The 17042-nt window shown below is 32.6% G+C and overlaps 1 long non-coding RNA gene across 1 annotated transcript; it reads left to right on the plus strand.

Annotated features, from left to right (window-relative positions):
• The first annotated feature begins 1547 nt into the window (after positions 1-1547).
• Positions 1548-16336, plus strand: LOC139425736 (uncharacterized). Its single transcript, XR_011636892.1, has 3 exons — positions 1548-1661; positions 1771-1977; positions 16030-16336. It is a non-coding gene; the product is annotated as an uncharacterized lncRNA (long non-coding RNA).
• Positions 16337-17042: the final 706 nt, after the last annotated feature.

Here is a 17042-nt window from a genome sequence, read left to right on the forward strand (position 1 = left end):
ACCACTTAGTACTTTGTATTTATTTACAATTTTTACGATCTTTTGTATTTACAGTCAAACCCCGCTATACTGAACCTTCAAGGGACCGACATTTTGGTTCACTATAACCGGGAGTTCACTATATCCGTTACGCAGGCAATTTAACTAAAGGGTCCCAAACTCCTCCCTTTTATTACACATTATTCAAATAAATGACTGAAAAATATTATGTAGTAGCAAAAAATGCGTTAATTTTCATTACTCTTCGTCTTGCGTGCAAAAAAAAATTTTTTTTTTTTAATTTTTAGCTTATGAGCAATCTTCAACATCAGATATGGAAACATTTCCTGCCTCTCAAATAATTTTTCCTTAATTTCCGTTATTCCGCTTTTCAAACCTGTCTAACCTGGCATTCGAGCACATAAAATCGCTTAACAAATTTATCGACATTTGTCAAGATACTGGAAGATTGCGGCTTCTTCGAATGGTGAACCACTTCAGTAATGCTTCTTCAACATCCTTGCGATCTGCTTTTCTCAACTTTTTTCTGCCATCTAAATTTTTTTCATGAGCAGAAATTATCAATTGTCTATTTTTCCATTTGTTACAAACTGCAGATTTGGATAGTTTATATTCCCTGCAAATATTAACTTGATTGCATCCATTTTCAATTTTTCTGATTATGCTCATTTTATCATCAACGGAGAATGTTTTACATTTACTGGTCGCCATAGTTAAATTTGAGACACTTGTTTGCAGACTTTTTTTTAACTGAACTGAGAGCAAAAAGGAGTTGAAATGAGGGTTTTATCAACACATATTAGTGTTCAACCCTTTGACCAATAATGAATAATTACTCATTCCCGCTGACAGAAAATGCATATTGACCCCACTGACACCAGGTCCGCCTGGGTTGGAAACATCTGCTTGGTTTGTTTAGGGATTGGAAAGTGAGATAAAAGAAGCAAACAAGAAAAAATGTTTATCTTTCTATTCCCCTCTATAGATGGTTTTAAACATTGGTATATGTATTTATTTTGAAGTAGAAATTTCAAAATTATTACCAAAAAAATAAAGAAAAAAATCAGTCGAAGACAGAAAAAAGTTCATTATATCCAACTTCCTCATTTTTTTGGTTCACTATATCCACAAGAAATAACATTATACGCGTATAGCAAGGCACGGGACCGAACATTTCGTTCACTATATCCGGGAGTTCACTATAAACCGTTTTCACTATAGCGGGGTTTGACTGTATTTACAATTTTTCTTAGAAAAATTTGCCATAAAAAATTACCATAGGATATTCTATTACTATATTATACTCCATGTTTGTTTATTCAAATAGAATTTTATTTCTAATTTTCACGATAGAACCAATAATCATCATCTTGTTCTTTGTTGTTTATTTACAATCTTCACGATCAAGGCAATAATTACTTGCATTTGTTAATTCACAATATTTATTTTTAATTTTTAATAAATGCTGAAACAAAAGGTTTAGTTTTACCATTAAGATCCAGTGCTTTTTTTTAATCACATGACCCACGAACTTGGTCAGTCGAACCGTAGTGCACTTCATTTCGAAATTTTTAGTAGGATGGTGATTTATTTTGCGTTGGACTTCAATAAACAAACATGGTGGGTTTGACGTAAATTGTAGCGATTCGTCAAAGTTAAGGGTAACCAGTTTTATCAAAGCTTTATTAAATAATCCAATTTTTAATGTTGAAGGTGTGATATCTGTTTATGTCACGTAAAGGAGCTTAATTTAGAAATTTCTCTTTATAGATATCTGAGTAAGTTGTGATGAAGGAAACTATGGACTTTTACGATATCCAGCTTTTTGAGATATTAAATAAATTGGATATTTCTGAGTTATATTTATAACTTCGTAACAACGAGTTGGCAAGTCACTAGTTGAGTCGACTTCACCTGTATCAGATGCACAGAAAGCTTTTACGAATCTTCCCAAGCTGGAATTGCCAACTTTTACAGGTGAGATTTTTGCTTGTATATCATTTGTATATCATTACTTGTATCATTCACAGCCACTTCGCGTAACAATGAGTAGTTATCAAATTCTCAAAAGTTGGAATATTTTATTACCAAACCCTCCCACGATTAGCCTGACGTTAAGGGGACTCTAACCCATGATCCGTCTACCACTGAGGATGTTTCACGTCAGCACTAAGATTCGAACCCGGTTCACCTCGTTGGAAGGCTCACGCCCCATCCCCTGAGCCGTCGGCTCAAAAAAGAGTTAGAAATTATCGGTTAAAGGTGAAGCAATGTCGGTAATGAATTTGATTTAAATTTCCGATGCTAACTTTTAAAAGGCTAGAATAACACTTACCAATAGATAGCACAATGAGGTAGACCATGCTTTTTGTTGTTGTTGTTGTTAACACTAGATTGCCTAAGGAAGTAATTTTGACTGCTTTTAATTTCAATTAGAAAAACAACGATGTATACAATGACACAATTTCTTAGAATTTTGTGACTTTTTGAACAACATATAATTTTTTTTATTGTTAATATTTACTAATAACTTGTTACAGAACTGTAAATAATATAAAAAATTTTAAAAATTAATTTTAAACAAATGTATTGACGCCTTCACAATCTAGTTATTTTGACTGCTTTTCGGCAATATAGGTATATACTAATTTTCCGTCTTTCTAGTGTTAATTTACGTCGCACTAGAGCTGCACAATGGGCTATTGGCGACGGTCTGGGAAACACCCCGGAGGATGATCCGAAGACATGCCATCACAATTTGGATCCTCTGCGTAGGGGATGGCACCCCCGCTTCGGTAGCCCGACGACCTGCGCGCGAAGTCGAGCACTTTACGGTAGCACAGTTTAACGAGGACCAATACCGCACACCCTCGGTCCCTACGCAGACTGATCCAAGAGGTCACCCACCCGCACACTGACCGCAGCCAGTGATGCTTGACTTCGGTGATCTGCTGGGAACCGTGTCTTAACGATCAGTCCACTGCGGGACGTAGACCATGCTTATTCTTGTTTATTATCGTTTAAATAAATTATTTATATAACATAGTTTGCAATTCGTGTCAGCTAAAGATTTGAGGAGCCTTTTCGACATGGCAGTCGAATCAATTTTCAAATTTTGAAACAACCCGTTGATCGATGGGATTCCATTTTAGTTTATTGTTTGCTGAAGAAAATAGACAGTAATGCTTTGAGAGAGTGAAAATTATCTAAAAAAAGTATAAAAAACCTACTTTTTAAGAATTTAGGTTAATTTTTAAAATAAGACAACACTTTCACTTGAAACGACAAAGGTGCTTTTACGGAAATCGAAATTTGAAAGAGGGAAGAGTGTTTCAAAGCACAAATTTCGCAAAGCAAATCAGAATGTTATATTCCTCATGAAGGTTCAATAGCGTTTATAGATGATTTCTTTCATGGATGATTTCTTTTATTGATAATTTCTTTCATCTATAGATACTAAAAATTTTTTAAAAAAATTTAAATTTTTAAACTAAAGGCTTTGCTTCAATTTCTTAAAGATGGAACTGCATAGCTGCGGTCTACTGGCTTTGCCAGTAGACTGCAGGATTTTGCCAGTTTCTCCTGGTCTGCTGATTTAATTAAAATTCTCCTGTTTTTTTTTTCGCACATTTTAGAAAATTCTCTAAAATAGAATAAGTTTCCTAAAAAATTCCCTATTGAAATAGAATTTTTGTATAGATTATTGCTTGATTGCTTGAATATTTAAATAAGTATTACTAAGACATAATGAAGCAACCCTCATTTATAGTTCAAAACATTTTTTTGTTCTAAAATGTTCAGTTTATTTTTATTCAGAACTTAATTTTTAAATGAATTAAAGAAATCGTTTTAACTATCTTTGATGAATTAAACGCCTATTAATATTCGAAATAATGAGTAAATATAATTCATAAGATTTCAATGTTTAATGTCAATCACAATTGGTAAATATTGCATTTTTTATATTTCAATGATTATAAAAATCCCTAAAATTCCCTGAAGCATTGCAACTTTAACGAGAGATAGCTCTCTAGAGAGTCGGGAACTAAAGATATTTTCATATTTTCGGATCAACCTCAGGGATGTTTACCAGACAGTCGCCAATAGCTCATCGTGCAGCTCTATTAGTGCCACGTAAATAAAGTACCTACCAACCTAAAACTATTGTAATTTCCAAAAGTGTGATTCGCATAAAGTTAATTATGGATGCATCATTTATTACTATTAGTGATTATTCTAATACTGCAGGTTACTCATAATGTGTCATAATACTTGAAATTTTCAAGGTTTTATAAAATTTATATTTCGCATTTAAGGCTATAATTTAAATTTTGAAACTTCAAAGGACGTAAGTAGAAGATGAAATCTTGTTTTCTTAAAAATGAAACAACTTTTTCTATTCTTTGATTGCGTAAACTATTACGTATATTGCTCGAGCGTGCGCGTTGGGGCTCTTGTTCGACAATAGTTTGTTTATTGATTTTAGATATGAGTCAGTTGGCTTTCTGATTTGTAGTGAGTAATTTACTCTAAAAGTATTTTCTAGTTTCGCTTTTGAGATTTTCATGGCTCGAACGAGACTTCCAGCGCGTACCGTTCAGTTTCCATTTAAGACGTTCGCAATGTCTAAAAAGTTTGTTGAAAATTTTTATTTTGTTTAATTTAAGATCTTAAAATAAATGGTTTAATTTTACCACAGAGGTTCAGTGTATTTTTATCACATGAGGACCCACGAACAAACATAATTTAATTTTATAGAAAATTCTTTTTCTCAATAACATTGTTTATTTTTTAAAAGGTATTTCTTATTTTAAGAATATTATTTATTTTTTAAAAACACAAAACTTTGTGAAATTATGCATAGATTTTAATTATTTTGATAAAGTGATCTTTTTAAAAAAAAAAAAAAAACAATGTTTTTTATTATGTTGCAAGAAGCACCTCAAATGTAAGTATTTGATATTTATGTATTCCACAAAAAAAAAATTAAAAAAAAAAAAAGAAAAAGAAGACAAGCGAACTGGAAAAAAAAACAAGCAAACTAGATACGAGGTGAGTAGCTAATATTTTAACAGGCAACCCAAAATATTTGCTGGCTACCAAAATTTGTCAATTTCGTGGAGCCTTGGTTATTTTATTTTATGACTATCACGGCTCTAGGAAATCCAAATATGTTTTTAAAAAAATGCGTTTTTGTGTTTGATTTTGTAACTTAATTAATTAGTAGCGCTAATTAATTAGCATATTTGAAGTCCCCAGAAACCATTAAGATCATGTACGTGAAAATTCGATCATTAGAACGAAAGCTATTCAGGTGATATCGTTTTACTTTTGTTCACTGTACCTTTCATTGACTGCTTGAGAAGTATTTGTTTCTTCTTCGTTGTTTAAAAAACTGTGTTTTCTATATAATATGTATGTCAATAGGCATCTCAAAGTACAAAATTATAAAATCATAAGACAGTATTGAAGAAAAAACAGTATTTTAACAAAATTAGTTAAAAAGGGAGTCCAGGTACTGCTGCTTGAAACATACAATCTATAAATCACTTTCAAGAATTAAAATATCCATGTTTTATAATTACGTAAAATACTCTAAATGCAATGTCATAAGTTGACAGAATAGCTGAATTTTAGTTGAAATTTATCATTCTCAAAATTAAAAAATACTTACCAAGAAAACGGCAAAAATTTATAATAATCAACATAAATTATGTTATTTTAAGTAATTCGGATGATTCTTTATTGTTGTTTTTCGAATTATATAGATTCAGAAATATATAGTATTCTAAAACTATTACAGTTTTGCCTGTTCTGAAATTACATTTGTTCATTGGAATGAAGTAAGCAATGTTGACTTCACTTTAATTTGTAATGAATTGACGATTTTAAAAAAAAGTGTATTTTACCATAATATACACATCTGTAGCAGTATGGAATTTATCGGTTGCAAGTTTGTTGATAATAGAAAGGTAAATATTATTGAGAAATTTCTTCAAATGTTGGGCGCGCTCTGTTTCTGAAAGATTTACCAATGTACTGGGGTCGTTTTTTCAAGTTCTTCTGCTTTCTTCTTAGGAAAATTTTCCTTCTTATTCGCTATTAAGAAAATGGCGTCCGACTTTGCCAATGATTTTGATAGAACTAAATGCCTGATATTTTCAGGCACCGCTAGAGGGCGTACTCAAGCGTTGCGATCGCGAATTATTTCCACATTTAAAATTAATCTTTTTTTTTTTTTTACCATCTAAAAATTTCCATGATCAATGAACTATGACTTTTATGTACATAATAAAAAAAAAATTGCAGTCTCAAACATTTTATGAAAATACCTGAAAATTATTTTTTATTCAAACAATTTTGAAATTATATGGAACAATTAAAGTTGGCAACTAAATTTAAATATCGTTTGATTTTGTCATTTAACTTGCTTGACTCGTTATCAGTGGTTTTTACATTTAACTTACATGTATTTTATTTATTGCATTGCATATATATTTAGGCATAAATGTATTGTACACATGTACATACATTCATTGGAAATACATATATTATATAGATGTACAATATATCCATGTATATTTATTGCATTTCCCATGAATACGTACGTACAATGTATGTAGATATGCATACATGTAATGTATGTATGTATGTATGTATGTATGTATGTATGTATGTATGTATGTATAATGTATGTACATTGTGCATGCATATATAGTACATATGGATATGCGTACATAGGACTTACGTTTATTGTACATGTGTGGATACATTCATTGGACATAAATGCATTTTTCATACATTGGGATAACATATATTTGCTCATGTAAAATTTGTATTTAAGATTTATGTCGAATATCTATATTCACATGTGTACAATATATGCATGTTGAATTTATTTATGTACATCTGTATAATGTATGCATGTCGAATGTACGTCTGTGTACTTGGAAAATATATGTTCCCCCTATGCACATACAATCGTACACAAATGTATTATGCATATTTGGATACACACATTGAACATACATCTATCCTGTATTTGTACATTCAAACATTGAGCATGCATATGATGTACATATATATATACATAAATTGTGCATATATATGGTTCATAAATAAATTGTACATGCATCCTTGGGACATTCATACAGTGTACATACAAACATGGGACATGCATACATTGTACATGCATGCATTGGACATACTTCAATTGAACATCCATGTATGGGACATTCATACATTGTACATAGATCCATAAGATATAAATATATTGTAGATACATGCGTGGGACATACATTGTGCGAAAATTGAATGTATGTTCATACAAACAACAATTACTTGTATGTATATCTGTAGACAAACATGGATTTACATTTTACATACAGAAGTATTTGCATAAAATGCATACATTTATTGTGTACAAATGTGCATGTCTACATTACTTGCACATACATACATAATTATTAGATGTATATATACGCACATATATTTTATACTTACAATATAAGTGTATGTATTTGTAACGTAGATGTCTGTTCTCATGCATTTATCCACATATGCATAGGATAAATACATATGTACATACATTTTTGTAATATTTATTCGTACATACGTTGTATGTAAATGCGTGCAAAATATATTATTATGCGATACATTGTACTACCTACTGTAAAATATAATCATATATTGGTATACAATAATCTTGTAATCGCATATTTTGATAAATTGTAATCATAATTACATGTAACCAAGATTACTTGTAATCATGATTACATGACGATTACAGTAATTGGTTATAATATCACGTTTACAGGTGTAATCAAAATTATGAATGTCTGTAATCATGATTACAAGTAATTGATTACTGTAATTAAGTATTGTAATCACGATTACGGTTGCAATCAAAATTTGTAATCATGATTACAGTAATTTATTTCTGTATTTTAAAAATGTAATCTATTACATTTTTGCCCTACTCAGATCTAATCAATAATTATGATTACTTGTAATCGCAATTACCTGTAATCATGATTATAAGTACTTGATTACACGGCAGTAATTATCTGCAATCAATTACAATTGTAATCGATTATTGTAATCGACACCCAACTCTGCTTGCAACTCCTTTCGAGTTGTTAGGTGTGGGGGGGGCAAACAAGGAGGAAAAGTATAATCAGTCGAGTCACCAAAATGGGTGAAGTTATAAGTAAATCATGTCACCGAAGTATAAGTCAATCATGTCACCGAATGGGAGTGGTTTGTTAGTAGTACATTTTCAAATTTCTCATTTATAAATCTACACTCTCAAATCTCTCTCAAATTTATAAATCTACATTTATGCATTTATAAATCTGTAGTGTCCCGCAGTGGACTGATCGTTAAGACACGGTTCCCCAGCCGATCACCGAAGTCAAGCGTCATTGGCTGCAGTCAGTGTGCGGGTGGGTGACCACTTGGATCAGTCTGCGTAGGGACCGAGGGTGTGCGGTATGGGTCCTCGTTAAACTGTGCTACCGTAAAGTGCTCGACTTCGCGCGCAGGTCGTCGGGCTACCGAAGCGGGGGTGCCATCCCCTCCGCAGAGGATCAAAATTGTGATGACATGTCTTCGGATCATCCTCCGGGATGTTTCCCAGACCGTCGCCAATAGCCCATTGTGCAGCTCTAGTGCGACGTAAATTAACAACAACAACATAAATCTGCAGTATGCTAGTAAGTCATAATTTTTCATGGTTTTCCATTGATGGATCAACATAATCTTGATGGTAACCAACATAAGTGTAACATTCATCTCAATGTAGGAATTCGGACTGATTTATGATGGTCCAACATAAGAATAGCAACTTGTTTTGATGGTTTGTTCTTGTTGAACCATCATGAATTTCCATCATAGTATCTTAGAAATCAAGTGTTGGAACGATCATGAACAACCATCATCCCAATGTAAGAATTCGGACTGATTTACGATGGTCTTACATAAAAAGAACCTAATTGTTTTGATGGTATATTTTCATGGAACCATCATGGAAATGCATAGTTGGAACCATCATGAACCTTCGCGGATCATCATGAATTGTTGGTTCGTGAGAGTCAAACTTCTCTTGATGGTTAACCATCATGGAATGATGGAAGTTTGTTGGTATATCAAAAACCATGGACACGTAATGTAAAATATTGGATGATGGTGACCATCAAATGATGTTGGACCATCATGAATCGAACTGAAACCAACATAAACCATCAAAACTTTTGAATGGGACCATCAAGAATTTTGACTTGGGTATAACATTGTTTTAACGCAGAAATTCAATAAAATGTAAAATAATTTGGATATTGTTAATTAAAAGTGAGGTAATGCAGTTTTCCACTCAATAAAATGTAAAATATTTTGGATATTGTTAATTAAAAGTGAGGTTATGTAGTCTTCCACTCAATAAAATGTAAAATAATTTGGATACTGTTAATTAAAAGTGAGGTTATGTAGTCTTCGACTCAATAAAATGTAAAATAATTTGGATATTGTTAAGTAAAAGTGAGGTAATGTAGTTTTCCACTCAATAAAATGTAAAATAATTTGGATATTGTTAATTAAAAGTGAGGTAATGTAGTTTTCCACTCAATAAAATGTAAAATAATTTGGATATTGTTAACTAAAAGTGAGGTAATGTAGTTTTCCACTATAATAATATCTTAACGAAAACGCTCATGACACTACTTTTTACTTTTTTTTGAAATTAAGTATTCTTCATTTATATCCGGAAGGAATCATCAGACATCCTTTTCCCGGATTTTGAAGATTTAATTCACGTATTTCTAGACGAGATCGGGGAGATTCTTCCTCATTGATTTATTTCATCTTAATCTCCTGAAAACCTAAGTGTTATAAAAAAAAAGGAAGGGAAAAAAAACGAAGTAATCTCCCAAATTTAATATTTTCTCTCTTTCCTAAAAAAGGGAAACATCTCTTTCACTTAGAAACGTAAGATTTGAAAAGTCAAAAGAAACACTATCTCCAACACGTCAACCCTTGGCGACTAAAACTTATCACCCTCCCCCTAAAAAATGAGATCTTTATTCCGAAATAAAATGAAATATCCGCTCGACCACCCCCACTCTTTCCCCCCCCCCTCTAGGTCCTTCATGCACGCATTGACACATCCCTTACACTGAAAGGGAAGATAGGGGAGTGGGGAGTGTTCCCTTGAAGTGGAAGATTCCTTTCGTGTACTCTTCATCCGGAAATGGTTTCGAAGACCTTGTCCATTGTGAGAAATAAAATTCTCCATTTCTGTCCTTTCCGCAGACGATACCCGTGACGTGTCCGATCATGCAGAATGCGAACAGACTTATACATAATTCCTCTCATTGCCCAACCGGTCGTTTGGAATTTGATTCCTCCCTCCCTCTCCACACAATAACCTGGAAGAACTGACCACTTGACAGTCCAGAAGATACGATGCCCTTCGGTCATATTTAAGGTTTTCTAGGGAAAGAGCTCCTTTTTGCATCTTTTTTCCTGAGCTGTGGGCTAAACTGACCGGCACTCAGTGCTGTTGTCCAAACCCCGAAAACAAAAAATGATTGCTCTTCACCGTTGATATTTTGTTTTTTCGGTTCTTGTTTTTTTATTAACTCTCTTTTGAGCAATATGAGTAACATGCCAAGCATTTTTTATGATTCTTCGCTTATATTATTTTCGCTTATTTTATATTTATTGCTTATATTACAAGACTCATATAACTTGTAGACATAATGAATTTAAAGCTGTAAGTAAACATTTAAGCTGCCTTTTTACGGGGTTGCCAATCCTCAGGAAGGACATGGAAAACCTTGAAAATACAGAGAATTTAAAAAATCACCTAAAATAACAGAGAAAATGCAGGGAACTCTGGGTTTTTTCTTAGGAATTAGGAAAATACAGGGAATTTTTTTTCTTATTTTCGTCTTTTAAAAAGTGGTGACTACTCAATGCGCTTTCTATGGGATATGTACGGATATTTCTGCTATACTGAACTATTTCCTTTACTATAGCATTATTTGTTTTAACTAGTTTAAGCTGTTCCCAGAGCCCGACTAAGACGGGGGCAGTTGGCCCGGGTCCCCAGTACAGAGGAGGCCCCAAATCGAATAGGAAGTTTATTTTACGTTTTTTTCTTTAATGAATTTTTTTTAAACAAAGTATCAGAACATTGTGAAATCCGTTGGTTTTTTGTTAGCTTCTTCATTAATCTATCGTATGAACACAAAAAATCTGTATTTTGTAAATCCATAGCTTTCTAAGCCGGAATTGAGCTAAATTTTCGCAATTGCGATAGTCAAATTTGGCGAATCAAAAGCCTGCGATATGTTTTCAAAAATGCGGGCTTCTGATTGGCTTAGTTAACCCATCGCAATTGCGAAAATGTAGCTTAATTCCGTCAGCAAAGATAAAAAAATCTTCGCAGCTAGATGACAAAGTTAACAATCAGAAAACTGCATTCGGCATGATGGACGTAGAATTGTCAGAAAATGAATAAAATGGACAGATCGATACCTCGTCTGACCATTGGAGGAAGGGGAACTTAATAGCTATTTTAGGTTCTAGTCAATTTTCTTGTTATATATCAATAATGAAGATGAAAAATTTAATTACCTCCGTGAAGTTTGGTTTTTCATTAGTGACGCAGAGGGAGGGCCCAAAGAAGTTTTTGCCCCTGGCCCCAATTAGACTAAGTCGGGCTCTGGCTGTTCCTTATTTCTTTAAGTTTTTCCAACATATATTTCCGTGCAGAGTTCTACGACAGAGGGATACAAAAGTTGATCCCACGATACGACAGGTGTCTCAATTCTGGTGGTGGCTATGTTTGAAAAATAGCTGAGTCATTGCTGTACTCATTGCCAGTAAATATGTTCCTGAAAGCGGGAGTTCCTTTTTAAAAAAAAATTCGGGAAACTTACTTTCTGGATTAGGCCTCGTATGGTAAAATGTTGATTACGAATAGTTAAGAGAAGTCCACTTTATTTTACGACAGTCCCTCAGTGGACTGATCGTTAAGAGACGGTTCCCAGCAGATCACCGAAGTCAAGCACCACTCTGTGGTCAGTGTGCGGGTGGGTGAACACTTGGATCAGCCTGCGTAGGGACCGAGTGTGTGCGGTATTGGTCCTGGTTAAACTGTTCTACCGTAAAGTGCTCGACTTAGTGTACAGGTCTTCGGGCTACCGAAGCAGGGGTGCCATCCCCTCTGCAGAGGATCAAAATTGGGATGGTATGTCTTCTCATTATCGTTAGAGATTTTTCCCAGACCGTCGTGAATAATAAATTGTGAAGCTCTATTGCGACGTAACTGAACTAGAACTAGAATTTTACGACAGTTTTCCAAGTCACCGCCAAAATATTAATATATCAGATACTAGAAATGTACGTTTATAATGAGCTAAAAGTTCGTTATCTGCCGCTATTGCGACATTTTTTTTTATTAATTTTTATACTGTTTAATTGAGCAATGTTATACGATCGCCCAAGCTATCTATCCACCTCCATAAGAAATTTTTTGTAGTTTAAGGGAACCGTTTTAAAAACATTTATAAGTCTGTTAGGTTAAACTTTTTGTACAGATAACTTTTATTTTAATAAATAACGTAAAGTGGGAATTACAAATGTATTTAAAAATCCAGTTATATTTTCTTATTGTTACCATTTTCTTAAAAGTTTAAATGCCCAAGGTGCCTCCCACCTTCCTAGTTTCTGGCTAGTTTAAACCAACATCCAGTGTTACCAATGACTTCAAAAGTTAGTGCATTTCCCTTCATATTTTAGTATATGATATTATTACATTGGAAATATCTTTTGTTAGATTTCTTAAAGATTAAAATTTAAACAAAACATACATTAAGAAAGTTTACCAGTTTGCTGCGGTTCCCCTATATTTGACATATGAAAAAAAAATTTTTTTTGTATTCCGCTACATAAACATTAAATGTGCGTTTTCTAATAACGACAAGCTCTCTATTAAAGGGGCCGGGATAGCCTGGTTGGTAGGGCACTGGGCCCATGCCCAAAAGGTCGTGGGTTTGATCCCCGCCGGATGAAGACTCTCCGTGTAGTAAAGTGATACTCGTGCACGTTAAATCTGTGACGTCACAAAGTCCTCCTTGTTCCTATAACAAATCATACCTATGGGGGATACTGATCCAGGAGTTTCCTCATTTTCTGGATTGTGCTCAAAATTACAAGGCTACGGAGTTGACCATTAGTAGTAATCTGTTCAGCGGCAGTTATAAATTAATATAAAATAAAAAGCTCTCCATGAAGACAATTCTACTGTGAATTTTCGTCATAACGGACTTTTACTGTAGTTGAGATTTCAATTCATGTTGGCATTGCCATGTGACCAGCGGAAAACATGATAAGTAAAAAGCCAGCCGGAATACGTATTGTAATCGACGGGGAATCAAAGAGGGAAAAAATCTGCGAGTAAGAATGGTTTTTCCCCGAGGCCAGTCACGTACAGACAAGAATGCCGATAACGAGCTTTCCCCCTAACCGCTGATTGGTCCCATTTAAGAAATTTCACCTTTCATTTCTCCCTGTCTAGGAAAAAAGTATTTCCCTAGATCTGTGTTTTTATACAAATGTAAATCAGAGAAGAGACATAAAGTAAACATGAAATCATAGTTATTACTGTCATGTAATTGTACAGCTTATGACAAGAAGTGAGAAATTTACGTCTTGGACGTTCTCTTTCACTTTCTTTTTCTTCAGGAAAAGAAAATCGCAGTCCTTAAGAGAACGCCATATCGCGGAAGAAAATTTTCATCGCAAATTCTCCTTCATTATTAATTTAAAAGAAAGAAAAAATAAGTTCAAGCAAGCCTAGAGTTTGTCATGAAGTTTCAATTTCTGAGGGAAAAAAAAATTCTTCAAAATATTGAAATGCAAACGAATTATTGGAAGAGAACTTCTCTGTCGCGTAATCCTAAGTTATCATCTCGTAATTTATTTTCATTTGTATACTTTAAAATTTTCTTTTCGGAATTTGAAACTTCATTACTCACTCTAGGTTTGTCTGAACTCAATTTTTCTACACTTTAAATTAGTAATGAGAGAAAGAGAATTTGCGATGCAAATTTTCTTCTGTGGTATGGCATTCTCTTGAAATATTAAACTTCTTAAACAAATTTTTTTCTGTACTATACTCTTAATTTACGAAGTATTTATTAATGGGGAAAAAATTCTGAAAAAAAAAAGAAAAGACTCTTAAAAATCAGACAGAACGGTGCTGTCGACTAAGTCGTTGAAAAACAAGTAAAATTGCAAACGCTTGTAACAAATTGGAATTTCGAAATACCTCTGTGTTAGGTTCATAAACAAATATGACCTTCTTAGCAGACAAAATTTCAACTCTATATATTTACACTTCTGTGGAATCTGTATGGTATTTTTTCCAACAAGTTTAAAACTTAATAATTTTAAAACAAATTATCGAATTTTAAAATTTTTTTGTTCCATCGTAGTCTCTATTCACACGTTAGTAATTTAAAATCTTAAGATTTTTGTGGAAGAAAAAATTAACGGTAAGTTAAACATTCAAAACAGCAATGGTGTTCCTTACGATTATTAATGTGGAAAGATTATTATTCAAATAATAATTTCGGATTTGTAAAAAAATTTTATATAGTAATATTTTAAGCCAACTTACTGTTTCAGTTTCGCATAATAATAATAATGTTTAAGTCAGCATATTCTTTTGGTTTTAAAAATAGTTTTATTACATAATATTGTAATCCAATTAACCGTTTCAGTTGCATAAAATCTCCTATAAATTTGAAGTCCAACACCATTTTCAATTTCGAAAAATAATTTCATGTTGTAAAATTTTAATCTAACTTACTGTTTCAGTTTTGTTAATTCAGTATGCAATATTGCATTTCAACTGGTCGTTTCAGTATCATACATTAATATCTCCTGTTATTATTGTATTCCAACTAATTAATTCCGTATCATAACATAATATCCTATTATTATAATATTTTATATCAACTAAAAATTTCAGTATCGTAAAATAATATCCTGATACAACGATATTGTATTCCGACTAACTATATCAGCATCATAAAACAATATCCTGTCGTTATTATTCTATTCTATTATATTCTAACTATTTCAGTATCGTAAAATAATATCCCGTTACTAAATTACGGCATTCCATCTAACCACTTCAGTATCGTAAAATAATATCCTGATACAACGATATGGTATTCCAACTAACCATATCAGCATCATAAAGTAACATCCTGTTGCTATTATTCTTTCCCATTCTAACTATTTCAGTATCGTAAAAAAATATCCCGTTGCTAAATTATTGCATTCCATAAAATCACTTCAGTATCATAAAATAATATCGTGATACAACGATATTGTATTCCGACTAACCATATCAGCATCATAAAATAACATCCTGTTGCTATTATTCTTTTCCATTCTAACTATTTCAGTATCGTAAAATAATATCCCGTTACTAAATTATTGCATTCCATTTAATTACTTAAGTATCGCAAAATAATATCCTGATACAATGAAGTTGTATTCCAACTAACCATATCAGCATCATAAAATAATATCCTGTTGTTATTATTCTATTCTATTCTAACTATTTCAGTATCGTAAAATAATATCCAGTTACTAAATTATTGTATATCTAACCACTTCAGTATCGCAAAATAATATCCTCATTCAATGATGTTGTATTCTAACTAACCATAAAATAATATCCTGTTGTTATTATTCTATTCTATTCCAACTAACCATTTCAGTACAGTAAAATAATATTCCGTTATAAAATTATTATTTTTCCGTTATCCCGTTATTGTATTCCATCTAACCACTTCAGTATCGCAAAATAATATCCTGATACAACGATATTGTATTCCAGCTAACCATATCAGCATTATAAAATAACATCCTGTTGTTATTATTCTATTCTATTCTATTCTAATCTAACTATTTCAGTATCATAAAATAATATCCTGTTATTTTCTATTCCAGCCACACAAGGATTTCATCGAATGTGTTTCAACGAGACCGCCCATTCCAAACGTATATTTCTGAAGATGCCTTCAAACAGGTGCACAGAATGACCACTTGGCCATAAAAGCATTCTATTTACGCTAATGTTCCATTTTCTTGCCAGGATCCCTTCCGAATCAAAAATTCAAACACGTATCTTTCCAAACATTAACAAGAGGCTCTTATTTTTTCATTGAACGGAAAATGGCCTTAAAATTCTATTATTACTTGTAATGTATTTAATTAATTCATCTGAAGTTTACAAATAAATGTTATTTTGGGGGCAGCAGAAATAGTAACTTTCTTTTAATGTATATTTTGTTTTCGATTTCAATCTTTTTTTGTCAAGCTCTTTTCGCCAAGGCTTTGCACTTGAGGTACATAAACTCATAGTACTTAGTGTTTTTAAAAAGTTCCTGAAGGCGCTTACCTTCGATTTTCGTTTTTTAAAATCCCTTAAAGGTGCTTTTTTCATTGCTTGTTTTTAAAAAGTGTTTAATTTTCCCTTTTCAAAAATGAGATTTTTTTTCCCTTTACCATGTCGATTTTCGTCACGTATTATGCAAAAGCGTGCTTTTCACATTGTTCTATTCAACGTTTTCACAACTCAGTCAACCAAAATCTATTTCGGCGTACCGTCGGTTCGTAGCGTATGAGAGCGCCAATTATTTTACAAGTTTGATGAAATAATTGGGAGTCCGCATGACCGTCTACTGAACTGGGTTCGGTGAGATTATTGCCCTCGCATGTGCAACTCTGCTGCATTTTGCAAGATATTCTAAATTTCAGTTTTCATTTTCCACCCTCTGATATCGAACCAAAAAAAATCTCGAGCATTTTATAATGGCTAATATAATCAAGAAAAGAGTTCCTTGTCAGGAACTAGTTATTTTATCATGATCATGTAAAATCTTTGAAAATTATTTTGCATTTTATTAATTTATAAAATACTTAAAAATACTTTTTGAGTTCTTAAAAAGTACTTAAAAGTG

Source organism: Parasteatoda tepidariorum, chromosome 6 (genome assembly GCF_043381705.1).
Source record: "Parasteatoda tepidariorum isolate YZ-2023 chromosome 6, CAS_Ptep_4.0, whole genome shotgun sequence".
Classification (NCBI taxonomy): domain Eukaryota; kingdom Metazoa; phylum Arthropoda; class Arachnida; order Araneae; family Theridiidae; genus Parasteatoda; species Parasteatoda tepidariorum.